Genomic DNA, 18,003 nt, shown 5'->3' with positions numbered 1-18,003 from the left:
CGTATTTTTGTAGAGTATTATGTTGTGTGCAGCGGCTCTCTGTCTACTTGGTCAGTTGACAGTATATGAGAGGACGGGGTGAGGGAGGTGTGCTGAGTTGGAGAAATAAAGAGTTCTCCACTGCTACTGTATATGGGATTCAGCAAGATCAGGTAGAGCCAGTCATAGCTCTCAGTGTGTGTGTGTGTGTGTGTGTGTGTGTGTGTGTGCAGTCTCATTCTGCCTCTCTGATTTACTTTCCCCCTCCTCCCCTCCTCTCTCCTCTCTGTCTTTCTCCTAGTAATAAAGCAGAGTATTTATTTCCCCCTCTTCGACTCTCCGGTCTCTTAAAGGGAGTCAGGGACCTAGCTGATATTAGACGGTATATGTGTGTGTGTTTGTATGTGCAACTGTAAGTGTGTGTAAGTGTGTGTAAGTGTGGGTGCTGTCGATCTCTCGCTCTCACGCCGTACGGTCTGCTTGTCTCATCACCAATCCCAAATGTACAGTTGCGTCTTCTTGCGTGCTAACACACCGAGATTGAAAGTTGCTGATTCTGAGCCGCGGGGACTCGTAGAGAGGAGGCCTCTGGCGGGGGCTGATTGAGCTGTGCTGAGCTGATGTAGAAAAGTTACAGTAGCATGCTATTACCTGCCAGTGTCGATGGAGTTTATTAGCATTGCAGATACGTTCTGGCAGAACTCAGTGCAGCCAAGCAAATAATTTTATGACTCTAGTCCACAAGGGAGTTAGAGGCTAAAAAGGTTTGTCTCATTCATGTCAACTAGCCTTTAACTTGGGCTCTGTGGGTGCACGCATGCCAGTTTACAAAGAGAAGTGATAATTTACAGTGTAGGCCAAACATCTTTCATTGGAAATCGTCATTCAATCACTCTGGCTGGCATGCAACTGTTGATTTTTTTTTTATGACAGTAATTCAATTAAACTAATTAGGATAATAATAATAATATTCAAAGCCGTTTTAGATTATTTACCACTCTTGCTTGGAACCAAAAAGAGGAATGATTGTTTTATTTTTTTATTTTTTTTAGTTCTGTCTTTCGTGCAGAGGCAGCAGAGTCGAGATCGCCGGGAGCGTGTGCGGGTGAATCAGCTTTTTACAGCTAAGGGACCGAGCCTGACAGTTGGCACAGTGAAGATGATTTATGAGTGGCCGGGATAGTCAGAGATGGATGAGGAGAAATAACTTTGATCAAAGTTTTCGTCTAACAACAGATGAAAGCTTCTTTTTAGTCCTTGTTGGTGTCTGGTTGTGTCCTGACTTTATTTTCCAGAGGAAAGAAGTTGAGTCTGCTTGCATGTTTTAAAGTTGGGTATTAGACCAAATGCAAATAGTTTATATGCAGATACTGGAGGACACATCATTATGTACCTTTAAGAACGATTTTTCATTTTATTGCAAAAAAGTTCTGCAAACTCCATCGTTATGGTAACAGTTTGCCCTTGCAGTCAAACTGTGGTTTTTGTGAAAGTTGCATGAGTCCATCAGCACACACTGCATCAGAGAGTATACACAAACTATCAACATTAAAAGTCAGCTGTTCTGAGCAGAGTGTAACTTTCTTACTGTCAGCTGGTAGTTTTCCTGACTTTTTTCGGTGCTCTGGGTGTCGTCAGAGAGCGCAACCCCTCCCTCCTTCGTGAGAAGAGGGAAAAAAAGGGATTTAAGGTGCCAGCCATGAACTGCAACATCCATGATTTGAGTCCTGTTGAGAACCTTCGTTATGTCCTCCACAATCTCTAAATCCTCTCATTTCCAACCATTTCTTGGCTGTCAGCTCAGTAATGAAGGCATAAAATGCCCCCCAAAAACCGGGTACAAAACAGGTGGCATATGAGGCCTCCTCCTTACAAACAGGAGAAAACACAGCTAGGTAATTGGACACGGACACAGAAATATTGGCTTGTGGTGTGGCCTTTTTTTTTTCTTTTCCAAGGCTTAGATGTTCTGTTGCCAAGACTCCTTTGGCTTTGCAGCTCAGTGTGTGTCCATCCCTGCTCATCTGCTGCCTTTCTGCAGGTCACACCCTAATCCTGTGAAGGGGTTTGGGGCCAGTAGTCCCCAGGAAGGGGTTTACTGAGCTCGTCTCACAGGGACCAATCAAGACTAGCTTTCTTTTACAGTGTTCCTATGTGGCGATTGTTCAGTGTGAGGCAAAAAAAAAGAAAAAAAAAAGGGTGGTTTCGTGTTGAGAGGATTCATGATGTCCATTATAAGCAGACTGAGAAGAAAATATTCAACATAGAAAGAAAAGGCCAACATAGTTTTTTAGTGTTTAAATGTCACTGTTTGCAGCCTTATTTTCACTATTCATCTTTTATGTCTGATGAGACATGTTTGATGTGCTGTTTGTCAACTTGTCATCTGTTATTTTCCACATTTTCTAGTGGAGAGATTAATATCTCACCAGAATGAAACTGTGAGTGCTCACTAGGGCTGAATAGGGTGTAACACCTCAGTAATTTATGAGTTTTGACTGAGTAGTATCATACGAGTATCAAACACTTGAAAGAGAGCAAGAAAAATGTTTTCTCTTTGATCACGTACCTCATTACTTAAGTCATAGTTTTAGCAGGAAACAAGCATGCAGTGGAAATTCCAGCACACAAAATATTTGGAGATCTTTTTTTTTCTGTTAGTCATATGTGAGGACAAATGAATTTTACACTGCAGGCTCCTCAGACTCGCTTGTGGCTTTTTATTTCCTGCAGTTTTCCTTAAGAAAAGATTTTTCTGAGGCTGCTTATGTGTATGGAGACGCTTTCCTGTTTTGTACTTGTAAAAGTTTTGAGACATCATTACTTTATATCTGCTTCCAGGGAGCTGTATGTTCTTGTATCTTTTTTCTTTTTCTCTTTCTAAGTAATTTTGAGCAGTAGGCTTTCTGAAGGTCTTTTTTAAAGGTTTTCTTTAGACTTTGGCTGCTTTTTCACTCATTTTTAGTTCAGTCCTTGTACCTGACTAATTTCAGAGGAATGTTTTTTGTTTAAGCCCCTTAACGCTGACCTATGAATCATTCAAGCTCAAGAAAAGTACCGAACTCAAAGGATGAAGCAATATTTTGTCTGCACATAACAGAAAACTTGGCAAAGAACCAATTTTAAATAGTGTCTTTAGGCGCTTTGTTACTAGCAGCCTGTCACAAAAACACATAATTTGTTCCTGTTTCTTTAGCTGAATCTATGAAAAATGCCAAAGATAACACAGTTTGACAGGCATAAAACAGTATTTTTGCACCAACAAGGTGATTCCCAAAGAGCTATTAGCTGAAAATTTGGCACGGACTTCAACGTGTCTTTAAAAACTTTAAGGAAACTGGACAAGTAGAGGGCAAAAAACCCCCAAAAGAAGTGGCAGACCTAAAAAACGATGTGCAACAGACGACCCGACACAGGACCTGAGACATGGCACTTCAGTTGATCCATCTGCTGTTCACCGAAAATGCTGTTCATTAAAAATAGTCTCAATGGAAGGATGGCTGTCAAGAAGCCATAATTAAGGAAGGGGAACAGGCAGAAAAGGCTGAGATATGCCAAATTACACAAGAACTGGACTTAAAATCAGTGGTAACAGGTCCTACAGAGTGAGTAACCCAGGTTTAAATTTTTTGTTCAAACCATAGACCCTCCTCCATCCAGAAACACCATTTAAAAAAAAAAAAAAAAAAAAAAAAAGAAACACCGTGGAGGCTGTGGACGCATGGTTTGGGGCTACATTTCAGCCAGTGGTGTTGGAGATCTTGTCAAAAATGATTAACACAGAAAAGTACCATCAGATTTTGATCCACCACGCAATACCAGGGAAAGCATCGACTTCAGTCAGCGTTACAATGATCCCAAACACACGGCCAATGCAGTAAAAGCATACCAAGCTAGAAAAACGCCCAGTAGAACAGTATCAGCCATGGATTGGCCTCCTCAGAGCCTGGACTTCAACATTATTGAAGCAGTGTGGAATCGTCTTGACAGAGAATCGAACAAAAGACACCCAACATCCAAAGAAGAGCTTTGAATGTACTTCAAGAAGCCTGAAGAACTTTTTTCTAAAGACTACTTAAAGAAATGACAAGAATGCTGCCTAAGAGAGTTTAGACTGTGTGAAGAATAAAGGTGGCCAAAGCAAATATTGTATTCATGTTTCAATAAATCATAGCTGCAATTTCCTATATTCAATTTTCAAAACAAAATATAAAGGTGTGGTGCCTCAAGCCTTTTGCGCACTACAGTATACCAAGAGTTGCTGTGATTGTGATCGGGCTAAAGACTTCTTTGTTTCTGACAGTCTTATTTATGGCTTTGTTTTTGTCAGTACATAATGCTGAGCAAGTTTGAGCTAAAATATTGTCTGCAATGTCTGCTTTTAAGTTATTACACCTAATGCCCACTTTATTTGGAGTTGTGAAATCCCTGGATCTCCTGGTTAGCTTAAGTTCACCCTTTTCTAGATCGTAAGGAACACCCCATTAAGTCTGTGAGTTAGAAGAACTTATTTTAATTGCAATGCCACTATTACCTCAATAATGAATAATACGAAGTAGAATATCCTCATTTGGAAAAAATGTGAAAAGTTGAGTTTAAAAGATACATGCCCGTTTGCATCTCTGCCTTTCTCTGCGCCTCCTCTTGTCTTTCTTTACGTCTCTCTCTCTCTGTCTCTTCTTCCACCTCAGAAACACTCACAGGCTTAGCAGAGTCTCTGTGAGAGCCAGTGTTTGATTCTCTTCTCCCCATAGTCCCTGGGCAGCCAGCTTCCCAAACCCCCCAACCTTCACTGTTTCTCTCTCATCTCCCATCATCCCTCTGCCATAAGACCCTGGCTGACCTGGCACGTAGACACACGCTCACCCATGCCTCCTACCCATCTCCCCAAATCCCCTATTTCCCCCACCCTTCCTAGTCTCATCTCTCAGCAAGGACTTGAATTTACCGTCCAGCCACCTCTGTTGTCTGGACCAGAAGCACAAGCAGGTCCTTTTGTTCTGACTGATAAAAGGGAGAAAGCAGGGTGAGGCAGGAGGATTAATTTAAGCGCACGCCAGACGACACATCTGCTTGTTGTGTTTGTGTCTTTCCCTTCCCTCCCGTGGTTTCCCTTGCTTTCGTTCTATTATCTTTGGTGAGAGCAGAGGATATTGGGTCGAGATGCATGGTGAACTCAGGGCCATGACACTCCTCTAATCCGCTCTCTGTTCTGTCTTTTGCCCTTTCTGTCTTCCTGCTGTCTCCATCCAACATTACCCCTCTTCCTCCTTGTTCCCTCTTCCTTTCTTTCTTTTGTCTGGCCTTAACCTTGCCATGTTTTCCATTGCTCCTTTAAAGAGAAAGCTTCCCTTCGATTTTGCAGTGGAGTAGTTATGGCAAGAAAGAGCAAATACTGCAAAGAGAGGATGCAGTATTTATTAATGTTGTTATTAGCATTATCGAAATAGATTCATGACTTTGGTGGCTGCATTATCAGTGGTCAGGTAGATCTATTCGATCCCTGTAAATGTAAGGTGTTCCGCTCTACTATTAATTTTACTTCCTGCCTTTTGTCTCGACTTCTTCCATTGTTCTTCTTCTTCCGACTGCCTCGACACTCAAACTGGGTCACTTTTCTTTTTCCTCTTTGTGTGTGATTCACCTTAGCTTCCACTGCATCCCTGTCTCCCTCTCAGCCTCCCTCTGACCAGTTCATTGTCCCCAGACCTGGGTCACGGTTACTGGTCCGTTTCTCAGTGGGCGTGTTTGATGGCCTTTCTCCTCTGCTGACAGCTCTCTGGGTCAACAGAGACAAAAGCAAAGGGTGGAAAGGGATTAGTCCTTTTATTTATGGTCTGGCTTTGATTTGGTATGCTTGTAGGGGAATTTGCAAACAAACAATTATGTTTTTAATATGCATGAAAGCATATTTTCTGCTGTTTTGTCCTGTTACTCTTGTGAACCTGCTGAACCAGTGCGCGCTTCTTTTATGGTCGTATGTATGTCAGTCAGCAGGGGGATGCAGATTGCGTGACCTTTAACCCTGACAGTGATCTGTGTCACATTAGGGTCGATGGCGGGCAGTAGGAACAGATCTGAAATGTCTCTGATCAGACAGGACAGGAACTTAGGCCAGCGGGTGCGTCTCCCGGTTTCCTTGGCCTTCTGCCCCAGCCATTGTCTCTTGCAGACCCCTGCTCCCCCTTTCATTCCAGCTCACACTCAGCATCCCACGCCTGCACAACCAATAGGGAGTTAGTGTAGGAGCGAGAGCAGGTTGGAGGAGGCTGTCTTGTCTGCTCTGTCACTTCATGCTGACACGGTGTAAGGTGGAGTGACACTGAGCTCCGCCATCGTGTCTGGGAGCAGTCTGGTCTAGGAAGTCTGACCTCCGTGACCCGTTCCCGGACCAGTGGGATAGGCGGGGAGCTGTCTTTTGCTTGTGTTGTGTAAATGTGTATATGAGTGAAATGGGTAGGAGAAGGCAGAAAAACAGGGGCTGGTCTCTCTGCGGAGGGACTTCCATCTCCAAAAGGTACAGATCAGCAAAGCTTTGCTGTTTATACAATAGAAGAAAAGTTTCTGATGAAATTGCTTGAAAAATGCTGGCTCAGGAAGTGTGGTGAATACTTCATAGTTCTGCTGCTGCTGCTGGGGTCGAGGGCTGAAAGCAAACTATAGCCACTGCTGAATGTGTAAATGACCCTCAGAGCTCTTAGACTAAATGGCCATGACAGAGGGTGATTCAAAACGACTTTACTTCTGAGCTGGTTCATATTTTGGCTTATGTACCTTTTGCAGAGCTGTTATAGTTGATGTTAGGAGAGTTATTTTAAAAAAAGACACAAATGGCATCGTTACTTATATGTGTTCACAAGATACAAGAGAGCAACACTTCACGTCCACTTATGGAAATTAGAACGTCTGGTGGAAAAAAAAAAAGTCAAGGTCTGTTTGTTCTGATCAGCTTTGAATTGTCAGTGGATGTCTGTGCTATTGATACATGACTGTGGTGTATAGATATACTCTGGCTGATGAATTTCTTGAAATAAAAGGTCTAAAGTTTCTTCAATAAACTCTATTACGCCCTCAGACATCGGTGCATTGGTGGTTCTTTGTGTCCGGGGGTGGGCGTCCCAGTACGCACCGGCTCACTCCTGGTGGCTGCTTCTTGTCGGGGCCTGGAGCCTGGGGGTCGCTCGGGCCCCTTCAGGGGTAGGGTGCCCTCGGCCTCTCGGCCTGGGGCTCGGTCACTCTGGCACAGCTGGTTGCCGGCAGAGCTCACGGGCACGTCACCGCAACCCCCCCCGGCTGCTCCGCGGCTGCTGAGTGATCCTTCATCTGGGGCTCTCCTCAGCTCTTTCCGGGAGAGTGGCACGGCTGCCCCTCCGTTGGTCTTCCTTGGTCTCTTGTGCTCTGAGGGCCTCTGGATGTCTGGAGCCTGGATCTCCTCCATACCTGCTTCATGCCCTGGAGGATGAGGCTATGGCTCCCCACACCCTCTAGCAGATCATTACATGAAGGAACCTTTTAAATACAAGCGCGCTCACGCTCACAGGTGTACTTTTTGTCTGTTCGTTTTGTTGGTTTTTGTTTTTTGCCCTTTATCACCGTTCCTCTTCCCCGCTGTTTTTCTTTCCCTCTTTCTTTCTCCCTTTTCTTTTCCCCAGTCAAGTCTGTCCCGTGTGTAGCAAGTGAAAATAAAATAAACAATAAAAGCAAAGGTGAATCAAATGGACCAATATGGCAAGGCCGGGATGGTCCATTTGGTATAGTAAATCCGTTGGGCGTCTTTCTTTGCCTTTAGACAATAATTCTGATGGCAAAAGAACCAAATGGGACAGGCAGGGGAAAAAGAAAACAAACAAAAAAAACTCTATTAAATCACCTTTGGTCTAAACCTTTTTTGAGCTCTAATATTATAAAAACAGTAAGTCAGGCAGCTGTGGAGATGAAATTAAAAAATAAATTAAATATAAATTTAACAGATCAATAAGGAAAGCCAGGGTTGCACAAGAGATAAACATGTGCTTTTAATTTGTTTTTTTGGCTCCTCCTGTTTTGCTGAACCCCATGGAGCTGGCTTGTCCTGCTTGTTTTGCAAATATGAATGTGCATAATTTGAGTGTTTGGATACAGATCCAATTCACACAGAGATACAAAAGGTTAACACGGGAGCATTTTTCCCCCCAAGCACAATCAGTTACACAAAATGAGCTGTTTACACTTCACAAGCATACAACAAGTGCACGCGTTCGGCTACAACAGCTGCGGTTGTGACTGCGTTAGTTGTGTATCACCTGTGTGAAAAGTGCTATTCAGTATCTATGTAAGCAATTCCTTCTCATGGCTCAGGTTAGAAATCATTTTGTGCAACACCTTTTGGATTTGCTATAAATCCCAGCATGTGAAATTTATTGCATGGTTAACTATGAACCTTTATAGTGACGTGTACCATATCCATCATTCTGTACGTAACATTTTACGCCCCTGATGTGTTCAGAAAAGGTGACGCACTCATGAATGCAACGACCTCTTCTAGTCCTCAGGCAAGACTGGGATTGGATTTTCTGCGCTGGCCTGAAATGGGCTGCAGCTGGACATTTTTAAACCCCCTGCTGTGACCCTCCAGGGAATACTTACTGGACTGTGACAGCCTTCAGACACCAGAGAAAACCTCACCCTCTAGTGTCCAGACTGGCCATAACAATACAATTATCATGCGGCATATAACCCTCTTGTTGACGCTATTGTTGTGGCCCGACCTAACTCAGACGCCTTTGTCGCCGTCTCACCTTTGTCCGTTTCTCACTGTCAAATGGCAGCTTTCTGTGGAAAGCTGCTCTATACCAAAAGCTTGAAATTCAGGAGCACAATGACACCGACACTCAACAGGCTCTCCCTAACTGTGTAGCCATTTTGCTCCACTGAATTAGGAGTTAAAAGAAGACTCTGAGAGGAACGGCTGTTTTGGTATGTGAGAAAATGTAAATGGTTTTGCAGGAAGAATTAGAAATCACAAGTCCCTCAAGAAATGTTCCAAACCCTCCTATTCAGCATCAAAAGACTTGGCACATTTTACAGTTAAGTCTTAGAGAAATAGTGAGACTGACACAGTTTCCTGCTACCCTACTTCCTCTCGTTTCCTTGCATCCCAACTCACACAAGAGCCCTGTTTCTTCCTGGAGAAAGCACGGAAATGCAACAGCTCTATCCGTTTCTCCAATATACAAGCCTAGTTAGGCCACTACACTTACTGTTCTCTGTGCACTGATGTGTCCTGCTTCGACACAAGGTAAGATAAATGAAATATCTCCTCTATACTTGTTTATGTAAGTCCCTCAGACAAAGTAGTGACACTGGACTTCCAATTACCTGTGCAATATCAATGTGGTGCTTAGAGCTGAGACTTGACTCCATTTGCAGCTGATAGCTCTGTCTCCAAGGGTCTTTAGTCTAGCTCCTAATATGTAGTGCCATATAATAAATGAGCTGGGATTCTTGGGCACTTGGCTCACATGCTGTGGACAGCAGTGCAGTGTGACAGTTAAGAGATGAAAGCTGATGGTGTTTGTGCACAAGGTTTGCTTTGCAGCTACATGTTGCTGTAATGCTCTGTGGGTCTTTAAGCTCCCATTAAAATCAAGACATGTGCACAGAATAAACTTACCAAAACGAGCCAAACTTTGGATTATTAGTCCTATGTGCATTGACATGTGGGCTTATGGCATTGTTAGCTATTTTTCTCACAGTACACTGGGTTTCTTGTTTTTTTTCTCCTCTGTTACTCAGCTTTTGGGGGAATATTTGATTTGGCGTTACACCGATTTGGGCCTGTCATTGTCGTGAACCTATTTTCCACAGCTCGCAACAGTAGTAATTTCCTTGTCAGGTTGTTGGTTGTTAGATGAGATGCTGTTCAAAAGCAGCGGCATTAAGAAAGCAGCACCAAAGAAAAGGAAAAGTAGGCGTGCGGTTGCTCAAGAGGGGTCAGATTTTCTTTAAATTTGTAACTGTAATGTACCGGAAGTGATTCTTGGGTTTTTTTGGGGGTTTTTTTTGGTATGGCGTGCTACTTTCCAACCCTCTCACCATCTCCTTGTGTGCAGAATTATACTCTCATCTATGCTTGAGAGTGCTGCTGTATTCATCCCGGGCTTTTTTTTTTCCTGCCATCAGAAAAACTCATTTACTGCCATCCAGTCTTGTTTAGAATGAAAACAATTTAGACAGACTTCAAAATTGCTTAAGCCAGGTAATCCATCACATTAAAAATGAAGCCTTAATTTGTTTTGGTTTCCCAAGTTGTTGCCCAAAATGAGTGTTTTCTTGTCTTGGTGCGGCTTGTATAATGGTCGTGCTTATTGTCAATCACTTGATTTGCTCAAGAAGGAATTGAAATCCCAGTCAGGAAATAATCACTGGTTAAAAATCAAATAGCAAGATAATGTGAGAGATGTTTTCTTTAAACAAAAAACCATCAGATCTAAACTCAAGATGCACCAACTAAAATTTTGCCAACTCTGATTTTTTTTACATTTTATTGATTGTGTGTGTGTGTGTGTGTGTGTGTGTGTGTGTGTGTGTGTGTGTGTGTGTGTGTGTGTGTGTGTGTCCTGCAGATACCAGATTTTCTTTCTAAAAAAGGTATATGACGGAAAACAAAAATCAGCTTTTCTTTAAAGGAAATAGTTTTTATAGTCAAATAAATTAATAAACTTTACAGTTTTTTAGGATCTTCTCTCACTTAGATTGGAAATTAAGTGCTTTATTGTAAAGAGGTACAAATAATTAATTAGCCACCTTTACCTTACCAAACAATACAGGCGTATGATATTTATATAATAAAACAAATACCAGTTACTTTCATCATTTTCCTACATGTTTCTTTTTAATTCTCTAGTTCTCCTTTTAACTCATGCCCTTGTTTTTTCTTGTAACTACTTTGATCCTTTGCTCATACCGAGGCTGCTGGCTTGTGGTTGGCTGTGAACTCTGGATAACTTTAGCTTTAGCCACATGTATAGCAGAGTGAAGGTTATTTAAGGGTCCGCTTAGGTTTGTTGTTATGAATATTTTGTTGTCGTACTCCCATAGTGAGACTAACCAACCGACCGGTTGCCCGTTAGTGGTCCGTGAGAACGCTTAAAATTGAGACAATTCTGGTCCCTGGCCGATCCATCAGCACATCAGATTTGATGAAACACGAGTTGTTTAAAAACAGCAACATCCTCTATTTAATTACATATATAATAGTAAAGGGTTTTGTACTTGAATTCAGGAAGGCTTCATGTTCAGTTGAGTTCAGTTTAAGTGCTAATATAATATTTAATACATTTTAATAAAACACACAATAGGCAATTTATTTTTCTTTACAAGATGATCTCTCTTTGGAATCTGATTGGGGTAACAAACATAAAGTCATTGCTTAATTGCTTATATGCCAAATTAGGCCTGCGTAAGATTGTGTAGGAGTACTTTGTTACAGACTGCAGTATAGTCTCCAGCTTGTTATATTACACGTCTCTGTGCCTATTAATGCACTTTCCCATCCAAGTTTCATTTAACAGACTGCTGCATAGAGTGCGAGGCTCCACAGTATGTATCTTAAACAAATGTGAGGTTCATTGCACTTTTGTGTATTTTAAGTTCTGCTTACCTCAAGGAGAACACATTTAATTATGTGCAAATTACACCTGCAGTGTTTCAGGAACTGTAGTGGTAGTCTGGGGAACGCACACCTGTGTACTCTACTGTGTATTTTTCCATTTCAAACCACATTCTTGCTTAGCAGTGTAGCACACACTGCAGTGTGCCGTGTATCAGGCTGAATACTCAGTCAGAGTGGACCATGGGCCCTGTGTCTCCACCAGACCAATTAGGCAGCAAAGCAAGACTAATGACTGTGCTTGACTTAGCCTCTGAAGAATGGAGCTGTCCCTATTGGACTGCCTCGTTAGGTGATTGAGTAGGGTGTGTACGCGTTTGTGTGGGCCTGCGTGTATTTGTTAATTTGAACCAGGGTCTAAATAATGACAAGCAGATGCCTGCAGTGGGCGTGTCCGCCCCCAGCTTGCCCCCGCTTTCTCCTGAGATTACAGTAGAGCCACCTCTGTGCCACCTTGCAGGCCCACACCTGGTTGCACTGTGGGGATATTAGAGAGAGGGAAAATGGATTTCTGCGATTCCCCACCTTTTTAACAAGCTAATTAAGCAGTGTGTGTTGCATCCTGAGGCAATATTGAAATGACTCTGTCACAGTTCAGTAATGCTTCTAATAGACAAAGAAAGAATGGGAGCTCAGGAGGGAGGGACGATGAAGGAGGGAACCAGGGAGATCCGGAGGACAGGGAATGGCGAAGGGACAAATTAGACATAGTTGGAACAGTTGTGCGTGTAACAAGCTCCCTACTGTATTCTTCTTAGTCAGACAGCATTGAGGAGGCACTCAGGCAGACAGGCTAGTCTGGCCTGGAAGTAGCTCTGCAGCTGCAGATGCCATCAGTTTTTGTAGCACCAGCAGGGGGCGTTAGATCCAGAAATGAAGCTTGGCACATGCCACTGACATTATGTTAAAATATTCTTTTCTTTTTGTAAACACTTATGCCTGCTAGAAATTTTATTTGTCAAAGCTATTTAAGGTTCAATGGAAACCAGAGTCTTCTCTAAAGCTGTACACACAGTGAAAATGACTCTATGTAATGACTTAAACAGAAGGTTGTCCTTCCAATGTTTTTTTTGCTTTTCTTTCTTCTCTATATTATTCTCACCTCATAGCAGACAGCCCTTGATTTTGTAGCTTTCTGGTTTCTACGAGATCCTTATTTCATACTATAAATCTTGTGTGTGATACTTGCAGGTGTCTAATCTTGGGCTATCATGTTTTTTGGTTTTTTTTTAAGTTCAAACAAAATTGCTTGAACTAATTTGAATGTAAGTCGTGCACTGTATTATTTTTCAACCACCTTTTATCTTTAGTATAGTCTGCATATTCTTCTCTGCGGTGTCATAAAACTCAGCTACACATCCTTGCATATAAATCCTGGTATCTTACAGGCTTCTACCAACTGAGGAGTGTAAAAGTTTGGACAATCGACAAAGCTTAACTGTATATTTTCCTTCACTTTTGATCTTGACCACAACGCTGACTCCTTCAGCGGGTCTGATGGTCTTGCAGACTTTTGATTAGAGTTGGCGATTACGGTTTGTTTATCGTTTCTCCAAGTGGAAGTCTGCCGCCAACGATCTGTGTTGCGTACCTGTGTTTTCGCTCTGTTCAAGTGCGAATTTTTTCTATATATAAACTCGAGCTCTGCTCTCTTTTGTCAGGAGACATTAAAATGACACCTGATCAGCCACAGACGCTTGTAAGCCAGTGGCACATTTCCTGTGTATGGCAGCTTATTAGCATACAGGTCTCAAAGAGGCAGCAGGAGGACTGAAATGCAAAATGTGCTGGTGAGGCACTTTCAGCTGGAGATGAATAATAATAATAATCATATGGTAATATTTACCGTATTATACAGTATGCTAGGGGTAAGCAAATACTACAGGCATGGGAATAAAGATGAAACTGAAAGAAGAAAAGGAAATGATGAAACCTATGGAGGAGGGTAAGTGTTGATCAGGGACGAGTTAATTATGGACATGATTGCAATTATTTTAAAATATATAAATATGATTTGGACTCTTAACTGTGCTTACATTGAATTATTTTATGATATCTGTGCTGTTCTGTTGTATCAGGGCTAAAACAGGTTAGAGTTACCTAATGAAAACAAAGCAGCTGTACTTTGTTTACATTTTTTTTTTAGGTTTTCCTATATTGCATGCATTGCATGCAGAAAATAAAATTCAATGTCCAGAAATGCTTTCTTTACCTCAGCGCTGTACCTTTTGTGCCGTGAACTAGAGGATGACGAGTCTTTGTGGAGCAGGGGTGCCAAAGTCTGTCTGTTCAAGTGATGAGAGGTTATTTCCCCAAAAATGTACAATCCACATTTGTGACAAAGTATATCCATTACCCATCAAAATGAATACGTCAAACCAAAGTGAAAACGTGGATATTGTGAAGTTTTAGTGATGGTGAAGTGATTTTTTTTTTAACCTTTTGTCTGTTAAAAAATGTGCTGGTGTTTTTATGTGAGAAATTTTCTGTTTTCCAATTTTGTTTTTTGACTTCTTCCAGCTGGCTGCATGAAGCTTTTCATTGCCTAAGACATCCTGTCTTGGCTTGTGTTACTGACCTCAAAACGCCAGACTCATTTTCCTCTCGCTGGAGAAATATTTTGCCGCACCAAAGTGCATATCATTAAAGTATCAGTAATGAGACACCTTCGTGCTCAGATCCAAATATGTGCGCCGGGGATCTGGTCCATCTCTGATCCCGATGTAGCCCGTTTTTTTGGCACATGCTTGTCGGAGGCTGATTTGGTTTATTTGAGTGGTCCTTCAGCCTCACAGGGAATGCATCGAGGCTGTAGGAGATTGGCCATGATGTACTTTTTGGGCTGAACTTGGTTTTTAGTTTTTTTTTTATCAGCTCTGGCAGATCTTGATTGCCTGCTGCTGCTCGAATGAATCAAATGTGCCACTGACAGAGTCAGAGTTAGTGCAGTAACGCTGTGAGTGGACCTGTCAGCTACCTTCTGTTTACATTTAGTCAAAACAGGCGGAGTCCTAATTTCTCCTGGGAGTCGCAAATTGGATTGCCCAACTTGTTGCCCTGACCTCTTGCTGATATTTCCACTCAGTTTTAAAGGAAGAGAGAGGAAATGCGCACAGGAAAGAAGGGAAAAAAAAACTTCAATAGAATTTTAATTTGCTCTATTAATTTATGTAAATGATGCTGAGCGGCTGTTTGAATTGGAGTGGTAAATTGCTTACCCAAGCATCACCATGTAGGCTGTATGTAAATGCAGGTGTGTGCTAATTGAAATTCAATATCCTTCTCGTCGGCATGGGTTGCTGGCCTTCTCCACTGAGCTGCCTTCCTCATCCTCCGCCTTCTTCTCCTCCTCCTCTCCCTCCTCCTCCACCTGCTCTTTCTCCTCCTCTCCCACCACTTGTTTGCCCTCCAACCTTACCTAACTGGGTCTTTAATTTAAAAGTAAGCGCATTAACTTCTTTCAAACACAGGCTAGATAAAGTACCTCTTGCCAACAAATGAATAAATGGCGAAATAAATAACGCGGCTTCGCGCCTTCACTCTCTTACATCGCGCACAGACATGCACACAAGCACACAAGGGGAGATCGATAAACAGTGGTATTGAGGCATCTCTTGAGGTCTGTGTCTGGCTCAGTGTGATGGTTGATTTATTTGTTCTTTGCAAGAGGTGGTAAATCAGTGCTTACCCTCAGGCCAGCTTGGCTCTAGACGCCCAGGCAACCTACTTAGTGTCACTCCCCAGCCCTGCCGGTTCAGGCGTCTTTATGCTTCTGTTTGTGCATTTTCATGTTTGCCACCAAAAATGATTTTTCAAACTAACTTTTGGTCACTTTGAAAATGTCTGTGCACTTTTGTTGGCGTTGCTGTGAGTGAGACGCGTGTAGGTGCAGAATTAATGCTTTCGGTTAATATTCGGAAAGTGTAATGTGAAGAGCCTGGCTTTTGGCTAATTGCTGCTCACAGATGTAGAAAGGTGGAGGGGGGGAAAAGATGGAGAGAAGGGCTGAGAGGAGGGCTAACCTTCCCTCAGGGCTCTCTCAGGGGTTGATGCTGTGTGTCGCTCTCCTCAGCTCCTCTGCTCTCCTTTGCTCTCGTCTGTTGCCCTAAGACAGGAAACCAAGCTGTCCTCGGCAAACGGCGGCTCTCACCGTTGAGACAGAAGCCACCAGCGCAAAACGCCGCTTTGAATTATCTGGGCTTTGCTTTTCTTCATCTCGTCTCTCACCTTTTCTTTGTTTATTCATGGTAAAATATCCAACTGGGGGGCACACGTTAGAGGACATACTTGTTTGTTTTGTCATAGTTTCAAATAGATTCTTTTCTATTGTTGCTAACTTTTAATGGATATTTCCCTCATTTTTACTGTTTTCACAAGATAACATTGGAGGAAAAAAACAGGTGATTTAAAACTTGTTTAGTGTAACTTTGTGTACTTTTTAATAACATTAAGACTGCCAAAATGCTAGCCAGGCAAGCTAATTAACTTTGGCTCAAGCATCATTTGGCTGGAACTTCATGCCCAGCGTGTTTACACACAGTGGCAGCTGGTGTCCACATTGCTCACTGGGGGTGTGACATAGCTAAGAGACATCAACAAATGTGACTTGCTCTTGGCCAAGTGCTCTAATAGGGCTGGGCGATATGACCCAAAATTCATATCTCGATATTTTTTAGCTGGATGGCGATATAAGATATATATCTCGATATTTTTTTAAGCCATAAAGTAAGAACAAAAAGAGTTCTTAGTCAAAGCTGTGTCCCAGATGTCACACAGGCACTTTTATTAACATACAGCACAGATGTACATGAAAAATTACTCAAAATTAAATTATGAGCATTCATTAAATAATAATGCTCCATAAATAAAAGAAAACAAGGTTGTTTTTGTGCTAAACAAAGAGCTCACAATTGTGCAGTCAAAATGTAAACTAAAAGACGCTGAGCGTAATAACAAAGACAGACAGATTTTACAGCTGCTCTGTTCCCAAGTTTTACTGTGTGACTGATAGCCTGGAGTTTGAAATCCGCTTCATAACCACGTCTCTTACAGGTGCCATTTATGGTCCTTATACACACACAATACGGTAATATTACGTTGATGCACAGTACGTATCACTCCGCGAAGCTCCTCGGTAGCCGTAATGCGCCGACAATCTATCAAGCGGTGCAGCTCCGTAGCTTACCAAAGTCGTACTCAAACATTTTTGACAGATTGCTGAACGCCGTGTACCACATAAAATCGGTTCGCGGCCACCAAGCACAACCAGAATTCATACATAAGGCGCGCTATCAACTTTTGAGAGAATGAAAGGATTTTAGGGTTAGCGCTGTTAGCATGTTTAGCTCGTTAGCACGTTGACGCCGTCCAGCCCCACGCATGGGGCGATGCGCAGTAACTCGTTAACGGAGATTTGCCGTGTCCGTCTTGTCGCTGCCTGCACGTGAAGCGATGGGGTAGGAGGGGGAGTTGTCTTCAGTGAAGGCGAGGCGGAGTAACGTTGCGTAGAGACAAAAGTGGACGAAAGAGAGGCAAACTTGCGGCTCCACAACTATAATTATAACGTAACATAGACTATATCGATATAAAGGATATTGTCACATCTTATATCTCGTATAAAAATATATCGATATGTTTTAAAAACTCGATATATCGCCCAGCTCTATGCTCTAATACAAAACGCATTACATCTTTTTAGTTTGGCTAGACCCTTTGTACGACGTTATTATGTCCAAGCTTTTAAACCAGTAGTTCCCAAACTACCGTACGCGTACCCTCGGGGGTACGCAAGTGGCTGTAGGGGGTACGCGTGGGTTGGGGTTGGAGTGGGGATCAAAAGTTTTAAAAGCCGAAATTTGCGCTAATGCAGTTTTTTTTGCCTGTCAAATACATGACTATATACCACCCTCTGGTGTTCAGCAAAAAAATAGCTCTGACAAAATACATGGGCGTGATTTGCCCAAATGACTGACACCTAACAGTTGAAGTTGCCTCCAAGCATTCAGTGCAGCGCGAAAATGGACAAGTGGTTAACAAGAAAAAAAGGCCCTACCACAGAGACACCGGCTACAACAACCAATAAGCTCATATCTGAAGATGCATTTTCCAGTGACCGCACAGGTGATTGTTCAACAACAATGTGTTCGTCAGATTTGGATGCTAGCAGTGCTAGCAGGGATGTATCTGTGGTTACTAGCCAAGTGGCTAGCATAGCTGGAGCCAGCCATGTGGAAAGTGATGAAGTGTCTGATGCGGAGCGTCAAAGTGGGAGAAAGCATGACAGCACGGACTGTAACACAACCTCATCAAAGAAGCGCAAATATGATGACAATTATATTTCGCTGGGGTTTACGTGTATAAATATTGGTGGATTT

At 42.5% G+C, this 18,003-nt stretch overlaps 1 protein-coding gene across 1 annotated transcript in view; it reads left to right on the top strand.

The window, feature by feature from the left end:
* Positions 1 to 18,003, top strand: part of fbxl17 (F-box and leucine-rich repeat protein 17) — a 232,756-nt gene that overhangs the window by 20,880 nt on the left and 193,873 nt on the right. The window lies entirely within an intron of this gene.

This window comes from Rhamphochromis sp. 'chilingali' (genome assembly GCF_963969265.1).
Source record: "Rhamphochromis sp. 'chilingali' genome assembly, chromosome: 10".
Classification (NCBI taxonomy): Eukaryota; Metazoa; Chordata; class Actinopteri; order Cichliformes; family Cichlidae; genus Rhamphochromis; species Rhamphochromis sp. 'chilingali'.
The sequence above is the reverse complement of the archived record's forward strand: the minus strand, read 5'-3'. Positions and strand labels throughout refer to the sequence as shown.